This window comes from Acanthopagrus latus, chromosome 21, assembly GCF_904848185.1.
Source record: "Acanthopagrus latus isolate v.2019 chromosome 21, fAcaLat1.1, whole genome shotgun sequence".
Classification (NCBI taxonomy): Eukaryota; Metazoa; Chordata; class Actinopteri; order Spariformes; family Sparidae; genus Acanthopagrus; species Acanthopagrus latus.
The window spans coordinates 114,084-129,065 of record NC_051059.1 but is presented as its reverse complement, the minus strand read 5'-3'; the positions used below and the strand labels follow the sequence as shown (position 1 = coordinate 129,065).

General features: G+C 46.9%; 1 protein-coding gene and 1 long non-coding RNA gene across 7 annotated transcripts in view; one reads left to right on the top strand and one right to left on the bottom strand.

Moving 5' to 3' along the window:
* The window catches only part of si:ch211-267e7.3 (ADAMTS-like protein 2), a 111,066-nt gene that overhangs the window by 44,565 nt on the left and 51,519 nt on the right, over nt 1–14,982 (bottom strand). The window lies entirely within an intron of this gene.
* On the top strand, nt 12,612–14,901 carry LOC119011773. The gene is made up of 3 exons (XR_005072273.1): nt 12,612–12,866; nt 13,428–13,457; nt 14,827–14,901. It is a non-coding gene; the product is annotated as an uncharacterized LOC119011773 (long non-coding RNA).

Here is a 14,982-nt window from a genome sequence, read left to right as displayed (position 1 = left end):
CAAAGGGAAATGTTATCAACAATCTCAATTTTAAGAGGGCTTTAATTTTGAAAATCCACATCAGAACATCCTGGAATTATCTGAGTGAGTCTCTGAGGTTGAGTTCTATCAGTCTGAAGTGAATTGTGTCTGTGGAAACTGGTACTTTCCTCTGAATCTGAATTTGAGGGCAATATTGAAAATATTTGACTATTAAGTGGGCTTTTATTTTGAAATTCCTCATCAGAAACTCCAGCTATTGTGTTTACTTTTATGTTGGACTAATTGTACAAACAGATGAAATGTCATGACCCACATCTTCTACGGCTTCAGTGTGATAAGAATAAGGATGGTAATATGAATTGAATAATAAAATAAATAATCAATGAATTAATTCCTTAAATGCTCAATTAAGTAATTAACTAATCGTTTATATAATTCATCAATCAATTAACAGACTGATTGATTGTATTTGTGTGAAATCGCAGACTGTCTTCATAGGTGTCTCCTTTTATTTTGAATTCTGTTCTGGCACTGCATTACCGTAATGTCGCCTATATACAGGCACTGCAAATTAAGTGGCAGCTAGGTTGACCGGGGATTTCGGAGTGGAGGGTGGCTTGACTGCAGTAAAGTAGCGACCGTCCATAGCTTGCTGACACAACAACAAGCTAACACAACCAAATAGCTACAGAGACCTAGGAGACGCTGCATCTCCTGGATCTCTGCGGCTGTCCAGTTGTTAATCTTAATGTCCGCAAATTAAGTGATGGACTGACTGCTGTGATCAGCTGTTTCTTGGTTTCAATGGGCCAAATTTAAAATGCTCACGCATTGAATTGCCACTCAGAATCTCAGAATTAATTGCGTTAAGTTTTATGACGCGTTAATTTGCCGTGTAATTAATTAATCTGATAAATATTTTTATCAGAGAGCGCAAATATATATATATATATATATATATATATATATATATATATATATACACACACACACACACACAAACATACATATACATACATACATATGATTTTATTATTAGTTTTATATATAGTGTTTGATCCAATATAGAGTGAGGACATTCAAGCCAAGCCACACGTTCTCTGGCTAGGCAAGTTTTCGGTGCTATTCATATACAAATTAGAGCAATTAGCACCTCTGGGAACTCCACATATATCATGGATATTATGGAGGTTTACAGGTGTTTACGGGACGAAAATCCCACTTTTCATGCAGTGTCTGTTCGCTGTTTGCTGTAGCGAGGGACTGCAGCTCCATGTTAGCATGTAATTGTTTACTTTCCGGGCGGCTGGGGTTTGGTCAAATGGCTGTGATTGGCTTGATGGCTGTCAATCACTCTAACTCTTCTGGCGCTGGCGCGAGCAGGACGCTGATCCAGTAGCTCCATACGTGTAGTTTCGTTTTTAGTGTCTAAGTGTTTTTTTGTTTTTTTTTTGTTTTTTCTTTCAACTAAGTACACTTGCTACAACGTCTTTTTATCGGCAACAAATCAGTGGACAACTTGCTTATTCAAGGGAGAAGCTGATTTCACTCCAAACAATGGGATGAGCCGGCATTGTTCACTCCATACCTGAAGAGCTGAGGAGGAGACGAGGCCGCAGAGCCGGGGCGAAGGTGAAGGCTAGGCTAGCGGCTAAGCGGTGGAAGTACAAGCCCTCGGTTCCTTCGATCATCATGGGGAATGTCAACTGCCTGACCAACAAGACAGACGAGCTGGCTGCCCTTGTGAAGACCGACAGGACATTCAGGGAGAGCAGTTTACTGTGTCTCTCTGAAACTTGGCTCACCCAGAACACACGGGACGATAATGTGGATGTACCTGGATTCACCACGGTGAGAGCGGACAGAGACTGCAGACGCAGCGGCAAACGCAAAGGTGGGGGACTCGCATTGTTTATTAACACCAGATGGTGCAACCCGGGGCATGTTACGGTGAAGGAGACTGAGTGCAACAGAGACATTGAGTTGCTGGCGGTAGGATGCTATATGCCCAGAGAGTTCTCCCACGCCATTATTGTTTGTGTTTACATCCCTCCGCGTGCACACGCTGAGACCGCATGTGACGTCATCCACTCCACCATATCCAGGCTGCAAACACAACACCCAGATGCATTCATCGCCATCTCAGGGGATTTTAACCACGTCACACTGGACTCAATACTACCAGACTTTCACCAGTTTGTAAGCTGCCCCACCAGGAAGAACAGGACTTTAGACCTCCTGTACACCAACATGAAGGAAGCTTATGCGGCCACTCCTCTGCCCCCACTGGGAAAGTCTGATCATAACCTGGTCCTGCTCACACCACACTACAAGCCAAAGATCCAGAGACAGTCCACAACCACCCGCTCCTTCAGGAAATGGTCTCCTGAGGCAGTAGATGCTCTGAGGGACTGCTTCGAATCTACCGACTGGAACGTCCTGCAGGACACACACAGTGAGGACATCGAGGGGGTCACCCAATGCATGACTGACTACCTGAACTTTTGTATGGACATTGTGGTTCCCATTAGGACTATACGCTGCTTTCCAAACAACAAGCCCTGGATTACCAGTGATGTCAAGGATATCCTTAACAGGAAGAAGAGGGCATTCAAGGACGGTAACAGAGACGAGCTGAAGCACGTACAGGGGGAACTCAAGGTCCAGCTGAGAGAGGCAAAGGAGGAGTACAGAAGGAAGGTGGAACAGAAGCTGCAGCGGAACAACATGAGGGAGGTCTGGGATGGCATGAAAACCATCACAGGCTGCAAGAAGAAGGGCAGCAGCACAGAAGAGGGGGATGCTGGGAGAGCTAACCAACTAAACCTGTTTTTTAACAGGTTTGATACCCCAGCTCCCACAGCCAGTGACTGCCCACTTCACACCCCCATCACCCCCATCACGTCCATTATCACCTCGGACTACAGGGCACCCCCACCCGCCACACCCACGGACAGTTCAACCCCCCCCCCCCCACCCCTACCATAGACAGTTCAACCCCCCCTCCCCACCACCACGGACAGTTCAACCCCCTCCCTACCCCCACGGACATTTCAACCCCCCTCCTCACCGCTACGGACATTTCAATCCCCCTCCCCTTCACCATCACCAAGGAGCAGGTGAGCAAAGAGCTGAGGAGACTGCGCCCTAGGAAAGCAGCGGGCCTGGACAAAGTGTGTCCAAGGATGCTCAAGGCCTACTCTGCTGAACTGGGGGAGCCGCTTCAGCAACTGTTCAACCATAGCCTGAGGTTGGTGGAGGGCCCCCGTGCTCTGGAAGACTTCATGTCTCATCCCGGTTCCTAAGATTAAACACCCCAAGGAGCCAGGTGACTTCAGACCAGTAGCACTAACATCCCACATCATGAAGACCTTCGAACGGCTGCTGCTCCATCTCCTCAGACCCCAGGTCCACCACGCACAGGATCCACTGCAGTGGTGATAAAAACCTCAAGACAGTATACTCAAATAAACCAAATGACCTTACAAAAGTCCCCCTTTATCTGGTTCAAGGAGGTTTGTAATTCACACTTAGAGAAGAAAGCATGGTTATTAAGGTGGGTTGAACATGGTAGGGATTTCAGACCAGCACAGCTTGATATGAGATTTAAGGGACTGACACGAAAAGGTATTACTTCATATTGTGTAATTTCATCTGATACTGGCCTGGATAGTTTTCAACAATTACAGGAAAACCATGATTTAGACAAAGAAAGGTTCTACAGATAGTTGCAGCTTAGGCATCACTTCGATAGAAATATTAGAATCCTAAAGGAACGTGACCAGTGTTGGGCACGTTACTTTTAAAAAGTAATTAGTTATAGTTACTGGTTACTTCTTCCAAAAAGTAATTGACTTAGTAACGGAATTGCTCCACTATAAAAGTAACTATTTACCAGAAAAATTAACTATTGCGTTACTTTTAAATATCCTCCCTTTTGAGCTTGGCATTCATTTTAGCGTTCTTGGCATCTATGTATTTAAAAAATGTCTTTCTTGTATGGCGGACTGGGACCTGTTCTCCCCAGTATTTTACCAGTGAGTGCTCTGAAGGAGTCTGATTCAACTGTTGATAATGGGAGCATGTTCTCAACAACATACCTGCCTATCACTGCATTCAGTTCAGTCTGTCACAGGTTTTTGGGAAGCTGGAGCAGAAAAATCCAGCTTTAGCTGCTTGGACGGCTCCGTGTCCTTCTTTGTTAGCAGATCTCACGTTAGCCACACCTGCTGTCATCATCAACAGTCAACAACGGCGTTTTTGGTCACTAATGTTGTAGAAGCGTGTGGCGCTGAGAGATGCTTCATTAGATCAGAGTTGCTTACAAAGGACGTGGAGATTAAAGTAGTGTCTGTACTTCCACTTTGAAAACGTTAACTTTCCCTCCGGACTCCACATTTCTGCAGCTCACCTCAGCAAGTTTGTGTGTGCGAGGCTGCTGTGTGCGCGTGTGGTTTGTGTGTAAACTGAACACTGTCTCTGATTGGCTTACGAACTCTCACTATATCTTAGAGAGCCAATCACCATCACTTATGAGGTTGTCCCGCACCTCCCTCCTCCCTCACCAGAAAAAAAGTAAACAGCTCTGCTGCTCCGGTGACTGAGAACAGGGCTGGATGACAACAGCTTCAATGAGCAGCTTCAATTTGTAATGCAACCCATTTAATAGTTGGTAACGGTAACGGTAACGGTAACGGCGTTGTAACGATGGAAATAGTAATTAGTTAGATTAGCCGTTACTGAAAAAAGTCACGCCCTTAGTAACGCCCTTATTCCCAACAATGAACGTGACTTGACCTTATTGACATTCTCATTGCATATAAAGGTAAAAGCCATAAGAAAGTGGTCTCTAGAATATACTTATGCCTGCAACTTTACAAAACAAATTCAACATCATATGTCAAATATAACTGGGAGAGGGAAACAAATATAACTTTGACAGAGGATGATTGGCTAAACATATGTGAAATAAACTCCTCCACTACCAGTTCAGGGCAATGGAGGGAATTCGCATGGAAGAATGTTATCAGGTTTTTATCACCCCAAGAAGAAAATATCTACAGAGTGGCAGAACAGAATCTGGGCATTGCTGGAGACAATCAGTGCAAGTACATGCACAGCTTAGTCAGATTACAGCTATAGTTCGACTATGCTGCTCAATCAGACAACTGCAATTGTCCGAGTATACGTGCTAGTGAGAAAATTGAATTACTGGCCGAAGCATGTCATAGCCCGGTACGCTAGGTGAAACCACCTCCAGCTGACCTCTTTACGTCACCAGCTGCCTCGGCATTCGAGAGAGATTGCATACAATCTCTACTTCCGGCTCACGGCCCGGAAAAAAAAAATCTCGAGCCTGCACAAAACGCAAAAATCCGATCCGATCTGATGGAGCGTATACATGCAAGAGTAATGCGACTATCAATCGAATAATCTAGGTATATTAACCCGACTATGAGAAATCCGATACGGTCCGATTTTAGTCAGACTAAGTTGTATACATGCATCTTAAAAATCTGGTCATAGTCAGACTAACGCAGTAATTTGGTTTTCTTGTGTGTCATGTAAACACACTGAATGTAATAATGTGATGGCTGACCACTGTCACATCTTTTGGTGTTGTCCAGTAATTCACCCCTACTGGCTGGTTACAGTTAAAGAAATAAATTCAATTGTTGGTTTTGACATTGAGTATAATTTTCAGACTGTATATTTGTGTAATCTACCAGCTGATCCTAATTCCCAGGATAAGTATCTTCTTAAGATATCACTGACAGCCAGCAAGAAATCAATAACAAGGAAATGGCTTAATGGAGCCACCGATGGTGGAAGAGTGGTCAGCCACTGTAAAGAAAAACATGAAATGGAGACTTTTTCTCTGAGATTGGACCATAATAAAGCCCAGAAGTATTGGCTGAAATGGCTCTTGTATGTAAACGAAAAAACAAAATCGGGCAGTTCCTTTCTTTTTCATTGTGTTTATCCTCTGCACTGTGACTGATGGTTTGATGGACTTGCCCTGGAGAGACTCCCTTCCTTGGCCAGCTGGCTTTTGCCTGCCTTCCTCTAACCCCCTCCCTCTTCATCTCTCACTTATGGATCTCTGTATCCCTATATTACATGGAGCAATACTTTTTTTTTTTCTTTCTGGAACAATACATTCTATTTCCCCAGGTGACCTGAATGTTCAGGATTGTTTGTTTGACCTATATGTTTTGTTTGTCTTTGTAAAACTTTAAAACTTTGCATTAAAAAAATGCTAATGAGCTCCGTTTGTCAATGCCTATCTTGCCTGCTACACGCCCCTCTCAGGGAGAGGATGCCACATACGGTAGCGGTAGTATGCGCCAATGTTTATGCTGGTGGATGTAATGCTATGGCTCGCTGAGATCCTTCTGTTCAACCATACCAGCTTGACCCAGAATGTGTAAGAAATTACATAGTTTTCCTGTCAGTGATCGATGAGATGTAAAGACAGGAGCAGGATGTGAGAGGAGGAGGGGAGATTGTCATAGTCTACTGGAAATTTCTTGGACCCAGAAATGGTGTTTACTATAAACTTTTATGATTGAAATGTATTCTATAGGCCTAGTGGATGAAATTCAACTTGGTTGCTAAGAGTTGCATGTTGGGCAATTTGCGTAATTAGCATAATCAGCTAATTATCTCTCTATAAAAGCAAGGAATCTCTGTCAGTCTGTGTGCGTGTGTCTGTTGCTCAAATATCTCTGCAGATCAGGATCAGACTGACCTGAAAGTTTTCACATGGCTGCTGCTTGGTTCAAGGGGGTGCAACGTTGCATTTGTTTGGACTGCAATGATACCGTTAATAATTTATTTCATAAATACTTTACCAATTCCGTTAGCATTGCTAACTGTAGCCATCACAGTCAACTACGAACCAGAGCCAATCACTGCACACCATAGCCACGTTCGCACCAGAGCCAATCAGTGCAGAGCTCAAACCCACAACATACCTTAAGAAACAAGAAGACTTACTTGCAGCGGCGTGAACTGGACCGGGATTTAGCCAGTGGTTCGGTCCCGTTCTGTTCTGTGCATCTAAACTGACTGTTGTTGATTAATGACATGGTTTTGATTTCATGTCTTTTTTTTCTATGTCTTGTTGTGTTATGTGTTTCGTTTTTCCTTGTCTTGTGTCTCATGTTTTGATTTTTCCATGCCCTCATGTGTCCTTTAAGTTCTCCTATGTTCACCCCTCTGGCTCCCTCTGTCTGTTGTCTTGTTCCCTCCTGGTCTGTTCCTTTGTGCTCCTCCCCCTCATTATCACACCTGGCTTCCTTCCTCCTCTCTCCCCACCTGTTCCTCGTCATGTCATTAGTGTCTGTGTATTTAGTCTCTGTGTTCCACTCACTCCTTGCCCAGTCATTGTTTTCTGTTTGCTGTTTTCTGTTTTCTCCATGCTCCTGTCCATGTTCCAGTCCATGCTCCTTTCCAGTTTGGTATGTTTTGGTTTTGTGTTTTCCATTTTTGAGTTGAACTTTGATTTTTTGATTTGCACTTTGTCTAGCCGTTTTCTGTTGCTACTTTGTTTTGCCCTTTAAGTTGTTACTTTACCTGGCTGATTCGATTGTTACTTTGCCTTTTTGCCCTGTTTTTGTCTGCTTTTGTTTTTTTTGTAACGGCCTTATTAAAGCTCGCCTTTTGTTCTCCTTATCTTTGCCTCCCGTGTTTACTGCGTTTGGGTCCACCTTTCCCTTCCATAGTTTTCCTTTTTACCCCGACGTGACAGAATGACTGGGCCTTATAAAATGGACCCAGCAGTAAATGGCCTGGAGATAATCCGGTGGTATCAGGACTTTGTAACCAATCCTGCTAGCAGGGCTCGTCAGATAGCCGCAAGCAAACTTTATTTTGAAGCTTATGACTCAACCCATGCCACAGCGTCAACCTCAGCCCATGCCACAGCCGAAATGTCTCCTTTCTGGGGAACCCGGCTTGCCTACAAAGTGCCCCCACCGAGAAAGCGACGAGCCCATCCACGTCCTGGCTCCCTGAAGTCAGGCCTCAGCTGAGCTTCCAGCCCAGGCCTCAGCCTCAGCCACAGCCGAGCTCTCAGCCCAGGCCTCAGCCTCAGCCACAGCTGAGCTTCCAGCCCAGGCCACAGCCGAGCTCCCAGCCCAGGCATCAGCCTCAGCCACAGCCGAGCTCTCAGCCCAGACCTCAGCCTCAGCCACAGCCAAGCTCCCAGCCCAGGCCTCAGTCTCAACCCCGTCGACACCTGCCAGTGGCCCCCAGTCGGCGTTCCGGTCGACACCTGCCAGTGGCCCCCAGTCGGCGTTCCGGTCGACACCTGCCAGTGGCCCCCAGTCGGCGGTCCGGTCGACACCTGCCAGTGGTCTTCAGTTGGCGGTCCAGATGATGCCTGTTCCTGCACCTCAGACAGTGGTCTGGCCAAGGCCTGGTTCTTCTCCTCAGTCCGAGTTTCGGCCAAGGCTCACGCCACGTCTAGTTTCTGCACCTCGGTCGGAGGACCGGCCGAGGCCAGTTCCTGCACCTCGGTCGGAGGCCCAGCCGAGGCCCGTGCCGAGGCCAGTCCCTGCACCTCGGTCGGAGGACCGGCCGAGGCCCACGCCGAGTCTAGTCCATGCACCTCGGTCGGAGGACCAGCCGAGGCCCACGCCGAGTCTAGTCCATGCACCTCGGTCGGAGGACCGGCCGAGGCCTGTTCCTGCACCTCGGTGGGAGGACCGGCCGAGGCCCACGCCAAGTCTTGTTCCTGCACCTTGGTCAGAGGCCCAGCCGAGGCCCACGCCAAGTCTTGTTCCTGCACCTTGGTCGGAGGACCGGCCAAGGCCAGTTCCTGCACCTCGGTCGGAGGCCCGGCTGAGTCCCATGCCAAGTCCAGTGCCAGTTCCTGCACCTTGGTCGGAGGACCGGCCGAGGCCAGTTCCTGCACCTCAGTCGGAGGACCGGCCAAGGCCCACGCCAGGTCCAGCGCCTATTCCTGCACCTCGGTCGGAGGACCGGCCCAGGTCCACGCCAGGTCCAGCGCCTGTTCCTGCTCCTCGGTCGCAGGACCGGCCGAGGCCCACGCCAGGTCCAGCGCCTGTTCCTGCTCCTCGGTCGGAGGACCGGCCGAGTCCCACGCCAAGCCCTGTGCCTGCTCCTCGGTCGGAGGCCCGGCCGAGTATCACGCCAAGCCCAGTGCCTGCTCCTCGGTCGGAGGCCCGGCCGAGTATCACGCCAAGTCCACTGCCTGCACCTCGGTCGGAGGCCCGGCCGAGTCTCACGCCAAGTCCACTGCCTGCTCCTCGGTCAGAGGTCTGGCCGAGTCTCACACCAAATCCAGTGTCTGGTCCTCGGTCGGAGACCCAGCCAAGTCCAGTGCCTGCTCCTCGGTCAGGGGTCCGGCCGAGGTCATTTGTTGCCAGAGACCCTTCATCGGCTCTCAGACCACCAGCTCCCGGCAAAACTCCGTCAGTGGTCCGGCCAAGACCCTTGAGGGTTTCCCAGCCAGTGGTCTGGTTGCCAGTGGGTCTCAGTCCACGCCTTCGCCACCGGCCTCCAGTTGGTCTCGGCCCGCACCCATGCCTTCGCCTTCATCTACATCGCCAACCTCCAGGGGGTTCCAGCCCGCGCCTTCGCCTTCGTTACCAGCCTCCAGGGGGTTCCAGCCCGCACCTACGCCTTTGCCTTCGCCTTCGTCTACGTCGCCAGCCTCCAGGGGGTTCCAGCCCGCGCTTTCGCCTTCGCCGCCAGCCTCCAGGGGGTTCCAGCCCGCACCTTCGCCTTCGCCTTCGTCGCCGGATTCCAGTGAGTTCCAGGCTGCTCCTAGGTCTTCGTCGCCGCCCTCCGGCGAGTTCCAGGCCGTGCCTACGCCTTCGTCGCCGCCCTCCGGCGAGTTCCAGGCCGCGCTTACGTCTTCGTCGCTGCCCTCCGGCGAGTTCCAGGCCGCGCCTACGCCTTCGTCGCCGCCCTCCGGCGAGTTCCAGGCCGCGCTTACGTCTTCGTCGCCAGCCTCCGGCGAGTTCCAGGCCGCGCCTACGCCTTCGTCGCCGGCCTCCGGTGAGTTCCAGGCCGCGCCTACGCCTTCGTCGCCACACTCCGGCGAGTCTGAGGCCGCGCCTACGCCTTGGTCACCGGTCTCCAGCAGGTACCAGCCTGCGCCTCAGTCCACGTCCCTGGTCCCCAGTGGGTCCCAGTCCTCGCCTCTACCTCCTTATTTATTTGAACCTTGTCCCTCCCCCTGACCCCCTCCACCCTCCCGGCTTTGACTCTGGCCCTCCTCCAGACCCCCTCCACCCTCCCGGCTTCAGTTGGACTTTGAACCCTAGTATTGAGGGACATCTGGGAGCTGTCCCTTAAGGGGGGGGTTCTGTCATGTCTCCTGTTGCATTGTCCTTGTGTCTGGTTTTTGGTTTTGGGTTTTGATTTCATGTCTTTTTTTTCTATGTCTTGTTGTGTTATGTGTTTTGTTTTTCCTTGTCTTGTGTCTCATGTTTTGATTTTTCCATGCCCTCATGTGTCCTTTAAGTTCTCCTATGTTCTCCCCTCTCGCTCCCTCTGTCTGTTGTCTTGTTCCCTGCTGGTCTGTTCCTCTGTGCTCCTCCTCCTCATTATCACACCTGGCTTCCTTCCTCCTCTCTCCTCACCTGTTCCTCGTCATGTCATTAGTGTCTGTGTATTTAGTCTCTGTGTTCCACTCACTCCTTGCCCAGTCATTGTTTTCTGTTTGCTGTTTTCTGTTTTCTCCATGCTCCTGTCCATGCTCCTGTCCATGTTCCAGTCCATGCTCCTTTCCAGTTTGGTATGTCTTGGTTTTGTGTTTTCCATTTTTGAGTTGAACTTTGATTTTTTGATTTGCACTTTGTCTAGCCATTTTCTGTTGCTACTTTGTCTTGCCCTTTAAGTTGTTACTTTACCTGGCTGATTTGGTTGTTACTTTGCCTTTTTGCCCTGTTTTTGTCTGCTTTTGTTTTTTTGTATTCAAACAGTCAAAAACTGGCCCAAGTGAGCTCATTTGAAATATAAAACATGTAGACTGTAACAAAAATAATAACTATATTTAGTTTATAAATCACTGAATACAGGAAACAGCAATAAGTTCACCTGAAGTTAACTTGGAACAACAGCCAAAATCTCACGCTCAGTGGCCTTCACACTTTTCATCATCCCTCTCCTCATTCCCTTCAGCCTGCTCATCTTCTATGACTTTGTCTTCATGTACTGTGAATGGGTTGCAGCAGTGAACCTCACCTCCTTCACACTTGCAATAGTCAGTGCAACTGAGACTTGCAGCATGGCAGCTGCAGTTTTCTTGGCTGCCTCATTTGCATATTTAAACATACAATTACAGAAAACTCATAATACATAAAATAATTGTCTTAATGTAAGTAATCAACTGGGGAAGTTCAACTAGGGATACATATTCATTAAAAAAATGTAATTAGCTCATTACTCAAATTGCATGCAACTTTTAGCAACCAAGCTTAATCGCATCTGCTAAATCACAGGTGGAGCACATCCTCTACATGGGACGATACAGAAATGTAGATAAGATGGCATTTGCTGTCCCATCTAAAGCATCAAAGTGTCACGGTCCTGGGAAGGACAGGATATACCCAAACATCAATGCATCATTCTTATGTAAAGAAACATGTTTTTTTGGCTGTTGTAAATGAAGGTAAATCCCTCCCTGTTCTGTACTTAAGTGACAACATTTTAGAGTTCGGGAGAGAACGCTTTTGCCTTCTTTCCATGCTGCATGTTATTAAAGAGATTCCTATGCAGAAGTTTGAAATTCTTCGGAGACTTGGCAACTCTCAACCTCAATAGGACAGTTTCAACTAAATTTTGGCGACAATCGGAGGACTGGCTCCCACCTGAAGTCAGGCACGGGTGCAGACAGCGGACGCTCCATCAAATGAGTACAGAGTTTTGAATCATTTGTTCAATTTTTAAAATCCTAGGTTGACTGGACGTAATCTAAATCCTGTGTGGTTGTTCAGTTATAAGTAATAGGGTCCATGAGAGACGCCTATATTTCCATATAAATCTTTGTGTTTATGGATGTTTGAGTGTAAGGGCCCAATGAGGAGCGCCTATAAAATCTGTGTGGTATTATAATTTGTGTTGAAACGAGAAAAACGCAGAGAGAGACAAGCACACAACACTCCATCGTGTCCCAGCCGCAGAGAACAGAAGAGCAGCATGGACTGAATTCATTTTTGAAGGCAACGTCCCAGCTACAGTTAGCAAAAACTTTTTGTGTGTGCTAACCATTTCCAGACTGACTGTTTCTCCAACCTCGGTCAGTACAAGGCAAGATTAGTCGGTAGACGTTTTCTAAATGGTGGGGCACTTCCAACTTTGCGTGGAATACCTGCAGACGAGGGACATGTAAGTTTACAAGTAATTAGCTGTGTTTCTTTGGTAGATTAGGGTGAACCTGTGCGTGATGTAGTGTGTGTTTTGCCATTGAGAACAAGGTAAGGTTAGCAGCTAACCGCTAGCTTCTCTGACCACACCACAAGTTAGTGCTATGTTATGTTTCTGATCTTGCAAATTATTTAATGCATGTCCTACACTGTAAACCCAGATTTTGTTTCTAATTTAACTTCCGAGTGATCATTAAATGTTTAATGTTTTGTAAAATGTGTTTAATATGTTTTGTAAAATCTGCTATCATTACTAAACAACATTAGTTGATTGTACTATTTAGCTGAAAGATTAATTGCACTAATCGGGTTTAGTAAAGATAGCTTGGTATGTTAAGTTTTATAAGAAAGGGGAGGGGCTAATTCAAAAACATCCCTGGTCACAACACAAGGCCAGCGCAACGGACTCGGATGGAAGAGCACCAGCAGAGACGGCCTGTCGGCACCCTCACCTGGAAGCAGCTTTACCGAACACCTTGAACGGTTAGTATGTAAAATAAGTAGATATTATTGGGAACTTTTAACACTCAAAAGGTTGGAGATAATTTGTTGATGCTGTTTTTTTCTGTCACATGTTAATGTACTGTTTGAACCTGTGCATGGTGGTATGCTTATTGCTAGCTAATGTCCACTCAAAATAGTGTCAGCTGAGCATTAAAGTTAGCTTAATGTTAACAGTGTGAGGACCGCACCAATACCGGCGAGTTTATGCGACTATAATTTATATTTCCACCATTTCATTCGGTAAAAAAAACAATTTAACCGCTATCGAGGGCAAAGGAGTGTAGCAGGTGCTGCCACTATGGAGGTATTGATGTTGGGGACGCAGCCAGCTGCGCTCCACGCATTGATCCACTGACCGCTCCGCTCAGTGCCCACTCTCTTTCCCAATCTCACTCTCTCTCGCACACACACGCTTGTTTACATGCCGGTTTTATGTGTAACACAGGCATCGTTTCGGTTCTGTTACCATTTTGTTATTTCCAGCGATACTGTTGAGCTGAGTTGTTGAGCTAAACATTTTCGTGTGTTCTATTTTTACAGATCCTTGCGTTGTGAGGATACTGTGGAAGTGTAAGTATTGTGAGTTTATGTGTGAGAAAAGGGGTTACCTGTTAAAACATTATCGGTTAAAACATGGAAACTATGGTAGAACTGTCCCATTTCCATGCTTACACCAAGAATGTGTGTGCACATTCAACTCCATTAATGCACTCAAGGTCCACTTGGCAAAGATTCACCAGAAAACCCAGGGTGCACAACCAAGAGACACTGCACAAGTAACCTTTCAGTGTCAGTCATGTGATTTTTCTGCGCCCTGCACAGAAGCAGTCTTTCTCACCCACCTGCGCAGTACACATTTGAAGGTAAATCACAGAGTCCAGTGTCCATTTAATGGCTGTAACTTTCACACCAATGTGTATTCTACATTTAATGCACACAGAAGTAAGGAGCACAGAACACAAACTGGAGGATGTTCAGGCCGGAAATTGTCTCTGGTAGTGTAACTAATGAAATGGCACAAGAAGAACACGAGCCTCCAAATGACACGTCCGAATCTGAAGACAGCGAGGATTCTACCAATGAAGGTCTTCATGACCTAGAGAAACAGCTGGAGTACAATTTCGCAGCTCTTTTTTCAAAGATGCAAACGGTGCTACACATTCCAGAAATACAGTACAAGAAGTTATACAACAGCTGTTGCAGATGTGTGAACTAGCCCAGCCACTGCTGCATAATGCAGTCAAGGACGTTCTCAAACAACATACAGTTGTAGACGATTCAGTTGTGGAAGAGTTAGTCAGCGCTGCCGCAAAGAGCAATGTGATCATGAAATTCTGTGGCAAGGATGGCCCCTTGTCAACAACAAAAAGGAGAGCAGCATATGTGAATAGAAACTTCACAGAGGTTAAACCAGTAGAGTACCTTATTGAAAGAGGGAAAAAATGTAGTGCTGTATATGTACCTTTGCATCCAATGCTACAGAAGATGTTGAATAGAGCAGACATTTTGGATAAAGCTCTTCCCATCCAAAAGCATGTGCAACATGAGTACAGTTCATACAGAGATGGTACGTACTGTAATGAAAATGACCTCCTTAAAGGGGAGGAATTCAAAATCGCTGTTGGACTCTATGCAGATGATTTTGAAGTGTCTAACCCTTTAGGAACATCTAGAAAGAAACATAAAATGAGTGAAGTGTACTGGGTGATAGATAATGTGCCATCAAAATACAGATCCACACTCCACTCCATTCAGCTTGCCGTTTTGTGTAAAGTCTCTGATGTAAAAGAATTTGGCTACGCCAAAATTCTCCACCCACTCATTCAGGATCTAGCTTCTTTGGAGCAACATGGTGTGTATGTTGAAAAGTTGGGAGAATGTGTCAAAGGTACAGTTTTATATGTGGCCACAGATAACCTGGCTGCTCATTCTCTGGCAGGATTCTTCGAAAGCTTTATGGTGGACAGATTCTGCAGGTTCTGCATGGCAACAAGAGGCGAGATGCAAGCCAAAGAGGTAAATTCAGGTGCTTTTGAACTCCAAACTATAGACACTCACAACCAGCAGGTGCAGGAGGTAAAGCAGGATCCCACTA